This window comes from Muscardinus avellanarius, assembly GCF_963383645.1.
Source record: "Muscardinus avellanarius genome assembly, chromosome: 14".
Classification (NCBI taxonomy): Eukaryota; Metazoa; Chordata; class Mammalia; order Rodentia; family Gliridae; genus Muscardinus; species Muscardinus avellanarius.
In genome coordinates this window covers 31,854,015-31,867,778 of record NC_137800.1, presented here as the reverse complement: position 1 = coordinate 31,867,778, position 13,764 = coordinate 31,854,015, and positions in this window count along the sequence as shown.

The window sequence follows — 13,764 nt, the reverse complement described above, 5'->3', positions numbered from 1 at the left end:
AGAACAGTAGCACTTATTGGTAGCAAAGCATTTAATAGTACTTCAGAGAAAACAAAAGTCCAGCAAACATCTGGTCTGGGAAGGCAAAAAAAAGTAATAGTCCTATACATTGCATATATGAGTGTTCTTGAAGAATCACAGGCACAGGAGAGATGGTCTGTGTGATGATTAAGTTTATGTGTCAGTGTTTCTAGACCATGGTGCTCAGAGTCTTGGTCAAACACTATTCTGGATATTTCTGTGAAGATGATTTTTTATGGTATTAATATTTTTTAAAAATTTTATTTATTTATTTATTTATTTATTTATTTATTTATTTATTTATTTATTCATGTTTTGGTAGTATTGGGGTTCCTGGAAACCCTTCTACCTCCAGGCTACACTCCCAGACCTATTTTATGTATTTTTTTAAATTTGGAAACAGGGTCTCTTAAGCCAGCCAGGCTGGCTTCTAACCTGCATGATCCTTCTGTCTCCAACTCCCAAGCACCGGGGATTACAATCATGGGGCACCACTCCAGGCTGGTATTAACATTTAAATAACTAGATTTTGAGTATATCAGATTAGGCTTCATAAAGTGAGTAGGCCTCATCCAACTAGTTAAAGGTCTTAAGAAAAAGGAAAAAAAGAAAAGAAAAAAAAATGATTCATCTCCTCAAGCAAGAACAATTTTACCAGAAGGCTGCCTTTATTTATTTATTTATTTATTTATTTATTTATTTATTTATTTATTTATTTATTTTTACACATCGCCCAGTCAGCCCCCACCCGATCCCCACCCCATTCTCTCCCCATCCCTCCTTCCCATGCTTGGCTTAGTGGTTGACATCTAGTATTATAGCAATTTATCCAAAATTAAAATGATAATTTCACATAACAGTTTTATTTGTCTGATACCAAGCTTTTGATGACTTAAAGATAACATTTCAATATTTCTTTTTGCTTTCTTTCTTACCAGAGAATATTTTTTTTCTATTTTTTTTAGGTGAAACTATCATATATTTATATATTTATTTTTCAGAAAAAAATCTATCCTAATATGGAATATGGACTCTAGATACCCAAAACGATCTTGAAAAAGAACAAAGCTAGAAGATATATATATTTCTGATTCCAAACCATATAAAGCTACAATAATTGAAACAGTGTAGTACTATTCTAAAGGCAGATATATAAACCATTGGAGTTAAATAAAAGCCTAGAGTTAAATTCTTCCCTATATTGTCAAGTTATTTTTGACAAGGTTTCCACGAACATTTGGTAGTGGAAATAATAATCTTTTAACTAAATATTGTTGAAAAATAATACTTACATGGAAAATAATAAAATTGGACCCTTACCTAATCCCATATACAAATATTAACTCAAAATAGATAAAAGACCTAAATATAAATCTTAAGACTATAAACTTTTAGAAGAAAATCTGGGTCATAAAACCTCACAACATTGAAATTGGCAGTGATTTCTTGGATATGATTTCAATGGCACAGGCAACAGAAGAGTATACAAACTCCCTAAATATATATATATATATATATATATATATATATATATATATATATATATATATAGTATATCCAAAGACAATGTAAACAGAGTTAAAAGTTACTAATAGAATGGGATAAAATATTTCCAAATGCTATATCTGAAGGTATATTAATATTCCAACTAGACATCCTAAAAATTAACAACAATAAAGGCAAACAATACCATTTAGAGATAGGTAAAAGACTAACATAAATAATGAATCTCCACAGATAACCAATCTTAGTTGTCTGTTGGATGGAAAATCTTGTTTCTCTGGTTCTTCTGTATGTTACCTATTCCTTCTTTGTAGTTAATCTCTTTGAGTATTTTCTCCAGTGCTGGTTTTGAAGACATAAATTCCTTCAGTTTCTGTTTGTCATGGAAGCTTCTTATTTCTCCATCTAGTTTGATAGAAAGTTTTGCTGGGTAGGAAATTTTTGGCTGGAAGTTGTTTTCTTTCAGAGTTTGGAATATGTTACTCCAAGCCCTTCTGGCTCTCATGACTTGGTTTGGGAAGTCTGGAGTGATTCTAATTGGTTTGCCTCTGAATGTCACTTGGCCCTTTGTTTTTGTTGCCTTTAAGATTCTCTGCTTGGCTTCCACATTGGTTATTTTGACAATTATGTGACGTGGGGATCCTCTTCTCTGATCCTGTCTAAAGGGAGTTCTTTAAGTTTCCTGGACCTGTGTATCAACCTCTTGCTCTATGTTTGGAAAATTTTCTGCTATTACTTCCTTGAAGAGATTGTTGATCCCTTTGGTTTCACTTTCTTTTCCCTCCTCTATTCCAATTATTCTTAGGTTAGCTCTCTTAAAATGGGCCCATATTTCTTCAATGTCAGATTCCTGCTGTTGGATATTTTTTTCTAGATTAGAAACTATGTGTTCATTTTTGGAATGATCATCTTCTAAGAGTGAGATTCTGTTCTCCATGTGGTATAATCGGTTGTTCATGCTTTGAATTGAGGCCTTTACTTTATTAATTGCATCCTTTATCTCTTTTTGTCTCTCTCTGAATTCTTTTCGAAGCACCTCTATTATTTCTACAGTTATTTTCCTGATTTGATCTTCTAGAAATCTCTGATTTTCTGTTTTATCGGGTTCTGATGTTGTGGGGTTGTTGGCATTCATTGCTCCAGTGTTATTCCTCTTTCCCATGATTTTGGAAGTTTGTGCCTTCTCTGGGTTCTTCCTTTGGGTCACTATGACTTTGCTTAAGGTGCTCTGGATCTCGAGGCTGTAGTATCTCTGACCCCACTACTCCTTTACTGGGTTGTATCACAGAGTCTCCGACCCAGGGAGTCGATAGAGGCTGCTTTAGACTATGGGGGGTGCCAGGTTGCACGTTCTCCTATGGTGTGATATCTCTGCCACCGCCCCTCCCCCACTGGGTCAAGTCCCAGGGAGTACATTACTGGGATTTCTCCTCTGTGGCCTGCAATTTGACTCACTGTTCTTGAGTACACAGATGTAGTTGTACTGGACTCGGTAAATTTGCTGCTGCTGCCGCCGGTGGCAATATGGCGCCGCTGCCACACCCTCTCTCTCTCTCTTTCTCAATTCCATTTCCCTACAGAACCCTAAAGCCAAGGAGCAAACTACCTGATAGGAGTACTAAAAATCATTACCTCCGATGTAGAAACCCGAAAAAGTCACCATGAATGTGATTTTACAGTATTGACTGGCTACATAAATTAAAAATCAATGTGTCATTTGTTCTTCAAATTTAGGTAAAATATGAATAATTAGGCAAGCCATTAACAGAAAAGGGGGAAAGATGAATTAACTGCCAAACATCAGTTCTCTACTGTGAGAAATGATGGACTATTTAGTATGACTATTGTGGCTTTAGCATAAACATTTCAAAAAACAAATATGAATAATTTGTCTCTTAAAGAATGTAGAAAGCATATAGTGCACAGCCATTAACATACAAAGTGGAAATAAATGGAAGGTAAATGTTACAACAAATCTTTCATTATATGTTATTCACATAAATACATACTTCTACAATGAAAAGAAACTATAAAAATGAAGAAATACTGTAAAATGCATTTTTGTGCCCTTTTAAACCTGTATATTTACATAAGTTTTATCCATTAGTTATTTTTACATTGAAGACTCAAAAATAAAATAATAATAATACAAAGTAAGTCTTTCATATTAATTCTTAGATTTTCTGATGCATCTAAGACCATATGATGAGAAAAAAAACAACTGAGAAATTGAAGCACACATCTTTAATTTAATCATCTGTTAACTACAAAAATTCAAATAGAGGCAAAGCTGGAAAGAGCAGAGAGAGACGAACCTCTTTGAGTAAATTATGAAGTGGCTGCAATATTTTCAAAATAAAATGGACCCTCACAAATCCCTCTGCCTTTAACAAATAAAGATTGAAATTGTAACTGGATTATCAAGGGTAAGTACTATTCATGAAAATAATATAAATCATATAAATGATACTGGCAGTTCTCCTTTTTAATTGTTATTCCTCCATGTATGAGTGTTTTACACATGCTACTTCATTTCTAAGCTACTTATTTCTAATTTTCAAACAAAGGTAAATATTCAACAATTATTTCATCTAACTTTGGTATCAAACATTTTACTTCACGATACTGCATCTATTTAAAAAGATAGTTCAGTACTATTTTTTTTTTTTGCAGTACTGAGGATGGAATCCAAGGGCATTCTACCTCTGAGCTACACCCCCAGCCCTAGTTTTCAGTTGTTTTTATTTTGGAAACAGGGTCTCACTGAGTTGTGAAGGACCTTGCTAAGTAGCTAAGGCTATCTGCAACCCACTATACTCTGGTCTTCGCCTCCTGAATGCCAGGATTACAACTGTGTGCACCATGTTCTTATTAAGACTATTGTTCTTATTAAGACTATTTGAAGCTGGGCATAGTGGTGCATGCCTGTCATCCTAGAACTCAGGATGCTGAGACAGAGGATCACATGTTCAAGGCCAAAGCTTAGGGAAGTCCTCTGCAACTTAGTGAGAGCATGCTTCAAAATTAGAAACTAAATAGAGCTGGGGGGTCAGCTCAGAGGCAGTTCAATGAAATCAATAGACAGTCCATTTTCCTTCTAAATATCCCTCTAACCTGTTTCTGAGCATGATCTGGTTTGCCCCTGTATCTCCTCTTCAATGCACAAGTATCCCACCTCCCCAGTTCACTCTAAGATATCATTCTCTCTGCTGTTACAGAGTCTTAGTACATCCTGTCTTTGAAATTCTCTTCCCTTCATTTTGAAATTTCTCTTAGTCCTTCAAATCCCAGTGTGGATATTAGTGTACCATAAAATTATTTTTTGATGTTCCAAATGCTTTCCTATATACTTTAAATGCTATCAGACTTTCCTTGAGAGTGATGATCTAAGTTTATAACAACACTCTTACTGGTATGATAATGCAAGTAGTTTCTTCCACTAACCTGACAACTCTTTAAACTCTGGAACTATCTGTTTCTGTTGTTTTTAATTAAATATCTAAGCCTAGTACAAGTTTGTGTTAATAGTAGACAGTTGGAACTTACTAGCTGAATGAATAAACAAAAGAATGAATAAATGAATGAATTAATGAATGAGTGCACAAGTGGAAGCATTTTATATACTAAGCATACCATGTAGCTTAGAAGCAAGGTTATTTAGCTATCTCTTTACTTAAATAATTTTGGAGAGAAAGGATAAAAAGGACTTCAGACTTTTCTCCCATAACTTCACTTAAAAAGAAAAATAATTATTTGTTTCTTAAATATAGTTTTGTAGTGCCTTGTAGTTTCACATCATAATGCAGTTAAGAGTGGTAGTGACACACAGGCACATAGCATTTGGTGTCCCTCCCCTTGGCTCCCTTTCCAATGCTTCCCCTTGCCGTACATCATGATAAGATTGGCATTGGTATTCTCATACATGTATATAACATCAATGAAATTGCCTCCTTTGTTAATTCTACACACACACACACACACACACACACACACACACACCTCATCACCACTACCTCTCTTGCTCTGTAGGGTTTTTATTTATTATCTAAAGTCCCTTGAATATCCCAATTACTTTCTAGGTTCCTCATATGAGAGAAAACTTATGACCCTTCACTTTCTGTGACTGACTACTCTCACTTAGCATAATGTTCTCCAGACCCATCCATTTTCCTGCAAATGACATTATTTTGTTCTTCTTTATCACTGAGTAGAATTCCATCGTGTGTATCTCCCTTAATTTTGTAATACATTTATCTGTTTATGGACACCTAGGTTGGTTTTATAGTTTGGCTATTGTGAATTGTGTCACTATAAACATAGATGTGCATATATCACTATAATGTTCTGTTTTCCATCCCTTTGGAAAGATACCCAAAAATAGTGTAAATAGATAATCTGATTGATTCATTCCCAGTTTCTGAGGAATCTCTACAGTGATCTCCATGGTGGCTGTACTAATTTGCGATCCCACCAAGACTGTATAAGAGTTCCTATTTCCCCAAATCCTCACCAGTATTTATTGTTGCTTGACTTCTTGATGGCAGTCATTCTGTTTTGATTTTCATCTCCCTGATGGCTAATGATGTTGAACAACTATTTCTAAAATAAAAATCAAATGAAACTAAGAACTACAACAACAGCACTGCTATTTTCTCCTCTACTGAATCTCTATCTCCTAAAATCTACTACTCTGCCTGCCTTACCTACTGACTCAATGGTTGATACTTAGAGCTTCAGAACTTCTTATCCATTTGTGGAAATACTGAAAGTCCCTCTCTTAACTGACCTGCTTTCTGTTATCTCCAATTCTTTCCATACTATCCTCACCATGCAAATCTGAATTTCTTCCAAGAACTCTCAATTGGCTTAGCTTCTCTGCTCCAATCCACACTTTAAAGGCCACATCTCATGTATTTATTTGCTCCTCAAAAGTTTTACTGGATCACAAAACATAAAAAGATATTTACTTGTTTCAATGTCTTTAATGAATGGATTGGATTCTTTCCACTGAACCTTATTTCCCTTACTATCCTGTTTTTCACCACATACATATGTGTCTTGTCATTATGTCTTTAGGTACTTATTAGGTATAAATATTCTTAAATAATTACATATTATATAAGCTCAAGATTGATAAGAGATGGAAAAGTAATTAATTAGCTGTTGTTAAATTATGTATTTTATGAACTCTCTCTGAATTTTTAAATAGCCTCAATATACTAATTATACTGTTTTCTTTACCTAAAAACACTTGGAGACTAATATTTCAATCTGACTCTTTAATTTCATATCAACCATAATAAATAAGCTTGCTAGGACACTCAAACAATATGGGTACTATTAGATTTACATTGCTTTATAAGATCATTAATTTCAGGCTATATATATAATATCAGGATGATGTATATTTATGTATTTTAAAAATATTCAAAAAAGTGAAGGTAGTTTTAATAATTATATGATGGTATTTAGATTAAAATCTTTGTTGAAGGTTGAAAATAACTTTGTAATCACTTTCACTCTGAGGTTGAGAAATTTCAGATCATCTATTTCTATAGCAATCTACCTGGAGATATGCTCCACAAGAGAAATTCTCTAAAATATCCTTCAGCAACTAAGTGCCATTTAGAGTATCTGAGAATAGACCTACCTAAGTTAAAATAATCACAAAGCTGAATCTTAAGATGTCCCCAAAGTCTTAATACAGATCAAATTCAATAACTACTCTAAATCTTATCGAAGGAGATAAGAAAAAAACCCTATTGTACACACCTATACTATTTTACATATAGGTTTAAAAAGATCTTATTCTCTTCAAAGGAAGCAGTGATCCAACTTACCAATAAAAGGAAAATAAAAAAGTTCATCTTCTTGGTATAGCATCAATTTTGTAAATCAGTTTTTTGTCCCTTAGGTAACAAAATTGTCTTAAAGTCTAAAATAAATCTCTAATTAAAAAAATAGTAGGTGGAAAGGTTTTGTACTTTGAAGTGTTCATAATGAGGCTTTTGTAAACAAAGTACTATAAAAAATGGAGACTTTTATTGCCTTAGGATTATTTTTTATCTACTAGTGCACAAATATGCTGCCAAGAAGCGAGTACACAGAGCAGAAGCAAAATTAAATGCCTACAATTGCCATTAGCAATTGTGAAAAATTATTAATCTGTCTAGAGTAAACTAATGGACATGATTAGAGAAACCAAAAATCTTTGTTTTATGGAAATCAATAGCCTCACTACATTTCCATCAGATAATGAATTACAGATTCATGAGCTAAAGATTAAATATGCTTTAGTATATGTTATGCCCACACCTATCAATTTTCTATCTATCTCTCAATCTTGTATAAACCAATACTATATCTTAGCTATCTCTTTAGTTTCAAAAAATTATAGTTTCTTACATATATATACATATATATAACTGTATATGTAATTTGATTTCCTATTTCATAAATATGAAATATACATATATAATACTATGTTATAATGTCATGTTTTGTTTCCTTAGGACTTATAAACCAAATAAGCAACAAAAGAATTATAGCTAATTTATATAAAATAATGTAACTGGCAAAGAATAATTTTATTCCTTCTACTCAAGCTGTGTTTACATATGTGCAATATATACATGTGTACTAAATGCATTCAAAGAAAAAGATTCATCATTATGTTGCATAATAGTTTATCCACAGATACACACACATAAACAAACCTTGGATGTATTTTAAGAACCACACTGACAAATATTATTCCATGGTATCACAAAATAGATTGGTCATGTCTAGTCCCATTTGAAAATATAGATAGAACTTAAATCCAAATAGGAACATGAATACATTAAAGTTTTATGTAGCTGTCCTTTTATTAAATATCTACCAGAGTGAGTCTGGTTAATTCGGATTAGAACTTAATTGAAAATCTTTCACAGTATGCATATTTTATGTCAGAAGAGATCTATTTTGAAAACTTACTGTAAAATGGCTCACAAGCCTAGAATACTTGGAGAGAGTTGGAGGAGGAAAAAGTGTTTCTTGGACTCTATTCAAAGATATCCAATTACAGAAGAATGAAAAGACCATTGTTGTAGGGAATTACTTACATGTTTTTATCTATAAGGTAGCTTTGTAGGGATTCCAGTGTACTTTCCTCAAAGCACAGTAAACTTTTACTAGCTCTGGCATTCCCGGGGGAAGAGGAACATTTGAAAAGCACTGATTTTTAACAAGTTTCTCATATAGAACCAGTTGAGAAGTTTTTTTTTTTTTTCATATATTTCTATGTGTTAGACTGAATAATGTAAAATCTCTGCATCTGCCTGCAGCTCCAGAGTAAAAACTTTTTTGTGTGTTTAAATCTAAGAGTTAAGCATGGTAGCAGCAAAGTAAGAGAGAGACTGAAAATAGGGTTATTACATCAGATCCACTATCCAACAGTCTGCTGTTAGCTGAACAAATTCACATGGTTGGGAAATGGTGATCTTCAGACCCACATGATTAGGAATTCCTCTCTAGCTTAAAGATAACTAGATGAGTCATCTTTAAAGAGGCAGCCCATCTTAGTTGAATATGTCCCCCGATGGGGCGAAATCTATTAGCACTTCTTAGCTATTGATGTAAGTTGCCTTTTCTGTAAAATGAGGATAGCACAGTTTTTCTTATGCATGGGGCATCATTCTAAAATCACAAATAGGTTTCCCCTGCATTATCTGGAGTCCCTCTGGTATGGGGAAACCTCAGCAAAGCCAGATAGAATGAGTAGGGGAGGAAGAAGGCTGAGGTTTATTAATGGAAAAGCCACATTCAAATATGTCTATACATGTGAATATAACATTGGTAACCTGGACACTCAGTATTGGGAGGGAGGGAATAGGAGAAGTGGGGGACACCAAGTACTGTGTGAATATATGTCATTGTCAACATGATCTACATTATGATGTGAGACTATAGTGCACCAATAAAAATTAATAAATTAATTTAAAAAAAGAAAATCACAAATAGGGCTGCTTTGTATTGCTTTAAAAAGTATAAAGTATCAAGAAAATACTAGTGGTTCTCACAGATACCTAGACATAGAGAAATACCAATATTGTTGGTCTATACAAATAATAGATACTATGTTTAATATGTTTGAGAATTATCTTCAGCTGATATTCTCGCCCCTTTGTCACCTAACTTTGTTGAGAAGCTGGTGACCATGAACCTATCTTTTCAAGGCTCACTCTAATGGATATGTCTGCTTCTTCAACAGGAAATAATCTATGCTTCAGGTGTGATAGCAGCACCTGCCAGTAGCTATCTCTCAAAAAACTAACCCAGTACAAAAATCCCCCCATGGACACCATGGAGAGAACCTAACAATGTTTGCAGAGAAATATTATGCATCTCAGGAAAACTGGCAATGGTATGGTCAGTGCCATCCACTTGTGTGCTGATTCGATGATAGCTGTCAATCAACTCTGATAACTTACAATTTTGATTCGAGACACTGTAGTAGGAGAATGTCTCCCACATTTGGCCTCTAGCAAAACTTCTGTAAACTTTATTTAGTAGAAGAAACCTTGAAGGAAAGTCTGTGGCCATCTCAGTGACCCATGGTCCTAGGGCTCAAGTACACTTTCATCTTTGAGAATATTTGCCAGAATATTTGGGGAAATGGCTAAGCAGAGAATGAGGGCCAGATCCAATATGTCTTATCATACTATATTTTGCAGGAATAAAAATATGACCACTGCTTATTCAATGAAACTGTATTGTCAAATCATTTCTGATCTCTCAGACTTGTGTTTAATTACTTCCTTATTTCTGCTTGTATGTGTATTCTAGTCACTAAAAAACAATAACACTGCATTAGACCTTACAGCTCTGGTAGCTGTAGCTCTGACTCACTGACTACCATACATCTGTGGCATGGCCAATGTACTTGCAGCTTCCACTTTTGGGGAGTCCACTCACTACTTCCTTAGAACAGAGTCGCTGAGACCTCTAGGCCACAGAAAATCAGTGCTCTATATGACATGTGCTGCTATCTACCAGAAAATCATCACAGTCATTATAAAAATCTGCAATGCTATGGGGTACCTGATGACCCTTAGGTTTGGACAGCATACACACTCCATAAACATGAAAAGTGATGCTGAGTGCAAAAGGAAAGAAGAATACAGAAAATGCTCAGGCCTGAAACCCATGTGACCAGAGGAAAGGTGCAACTAACAGAATCCTCGGAGAGAGCTGCTTGGAGATTGGAAGATACAGCATTCAACTGTGGATAAGTCAGTTTTGAAAATAACATGAATATTAGGGCAGGTAAGGCCAGCATATTAACTAACTCTTCAAAGAGGGCAAAAGGATGGCAATAGAGGTAAGGTGTTGCATTTAGCTCCATTAGAAAATATTTAAAGGAATGGAGTAGAAAGCAATATTCATTCAAAAGAAAAATGATAGACATTGCCAAGCTTTTTTTTTTTTTAACTATGAAGGGAATAAAAAATGATTTTAAGAGGCTCTTACACCCAGTTGCACTGTTGTGTAATGCACAATCCTTGGACACACTATACCCTTTTTTTCCCGAAGACCACACTGAATTCTTGAGCAGTGTTTCTAATGGCTATCAATGGTGCATTTCTAAAGAGTTGTCAAGCCATGTTTGTTCTTTCAAAATTCTGATTGATTTCATTCTCAAAATATTCTTGAAACTTTTATTATGCCTCATTCCATGAGAATCCCTTTATAAACTCCTCAGTAGATCTCCTTAAACCAATAAATAAAGTTCAAATTCTTCCCAGTGAAATTCAGAACTCTCCATGGCACTGTCTTTTAAAAAATGATACTTCCCAGATACAGCAGAAAGCACCCACCAAATACACTCTATGGAAGTCTGGACTTTGTATTTGATCAGAGTGTATTATTACAATTCATTTGTAGATAATGTAAAGATTTTAAGTAATTTGTCCAGTTACACATTTGTGAAGCCTAAGTTCTTCTCCAACCCTCCCTGACAAATGGAAGATGTTTTTATTCCCTTGCTATAGAAAACACACACACACACACAAAAAAAAAAAAAACACCAGTATTTCTTTAGTATAGACTTGCTTTCCCTAGAGCCTCCAAAACTCCTTAAAATATTCCTACTAACCAGACATGGAAGGATGGCAGGACACACCTATAATGCAAGTACTAGGGAGACTGAGAAAGGAAGATCACAGGTTTGAGGACAGCCTTGGCAATGTAGTGAAACTCAAGGCAACTAGTGAGACTAGTTTAAAAAAAAATAAAAAGGGCTAGAGGTGTAGTTTAGAGGTAGAATGTCCCTGGGTTCAATTTCCAGTACCACACACAAAAGAATGACTTAACTTAAAGTTACTTCATTTACCAACATTCTTCTTCCAAGAGATCACTAAACTATTAAAAGTTTCCCAGTGGCCATGGGATGGAGATGGTAGAGAAACCAGTGGCAAACACGTTCACTCTGTTAATCAGCACTTTTCTGATCCTTTATAATTTTCTCTTCTTTAATGCTTTAAAATCTTAAACCACATCTAGCTCTTTTTTATAACTTCTCATAGCTGATAACAAGAATATTTAGGAAACAAGAATACAAAGATTTGGTTCCTGAGTCCATTATGCTACAAGTTTACCAAACTCTAGAACAGTTTGTTCCTCTATACAACTTATAGTTAATTTTTTCAGACTGATTCTAACCAGTAGATCACATAGTCTTACACATACCTTTTTCCATAGTAAAATTGTCTCTTCTTCACCTAAGGGGTTAAGTTGCTAGTATCCTACATCCACTGTGTTCCTAATAAGAAATCTTTTTATTTAACAAAGATGTCTCTACGTATGTTTTCTTTCATTTGCCAAGTATGGATTTGGAATTGTTAAGAAGAAAGAAATAATGTCACCACACTTGTGTTTTACTACTAGTGTAAAATGTGACAAATGATTCTGTATTCATGTTGGACCACTTAATCATCATGCCGGGAGAAGCTTTGTGTTCAAAAGGTCAATATCAAGACCTGGGTGGTGGCACATGCTTGTAATCCCAGCATTCTCTGGAGGCTGAAATAGGAGGATCGCGGTTCATGGTCAGCCTCAGCTACTTAGGGAGATCCTTTGCAACCCAGCGAGACACTGTTTCAAAATAAAGAATAAAAAATAGGGCTGGGTATAACTTGGAGGTAGAAGCCCCTGGGTTCCATCCCCAGTACTAAAAAAAAAAAAAAAAAAAGGAAATAAAGGACACAAGCATCAGCTTCACAAAAACAAAAATTATTCCTCACGATCGAGTATCCTGTTCCCTGACATCACCGACACATGCCACTGCTCCCCAGAAGGCTGCCCTGGATTCCTGGTCAGGTCCTTTTGAAACTATTGACAGCAGAGAGGGGGACTGGGCACCGGGAAAGCCCTCTGGAGAATCAGACACAAACTGCAACACGTGCAAGAGGCTTCTGTGTAAGTGAACTAAGGGAGGCTGCATCACTTGGGAGGAAGAGCAAGGACCATGATGAGCACACCCAAGTTTCCCTCAGCTGCTGTGGGGCCTTGAGAAAGTCAGTTCCTTGATTCCAGGGTTCCTCATCTCTAAAATAGGGTTTTGTTTTTCACATCATGATTTGTGAATACCATGTAAACGGGTCCAGATTCTACATCAATAACTTAATAAATGATAGCAATATTCTTATTTCTCTAGAACCTAAATTCCCAACTGGATTTCTCTAGATTCTACACCTTGTAGGATCAACTCATCTTCAATAACAAGGAACCATTCCCTGAGAAATAAAATCCAATTCATTCAAGCTGTACCCAGTGGCATGCTTGTAATCCCAGTAGTTAGAAGGCTTAGAAAGACGAATCACAGTTTTGAGGCTAGTCTTTACAATGAGACCTTCAGTAACTTAGAGCCTGTTTCAAAACAAAAAGAAATGTAAAGGGCTGGGGGTATATTTGAGAAGTACGATACTGCCTGGGCTCAATACCTAGCACATATGTATTATTTAGCATCAGTTTATGAACTAATCTTCTGGCAGGAGATTTGTGGTTCTGTAATTCATTCAATAGCTAGGACAAAATTGTACTCATCAGCATAAGAGGAATTCCTCCTGAAGCTTATTAGTAATTGTCTGAGGTGCTGCGTTGTTTTAAAATGTGGTATAAACAAATAGTGTCTCCATTTGAAATAGTTTTTTTCTTTCTTTCTTTTTTCTTTTCTGTGGTACTGGGGATTGAACCCAGGGG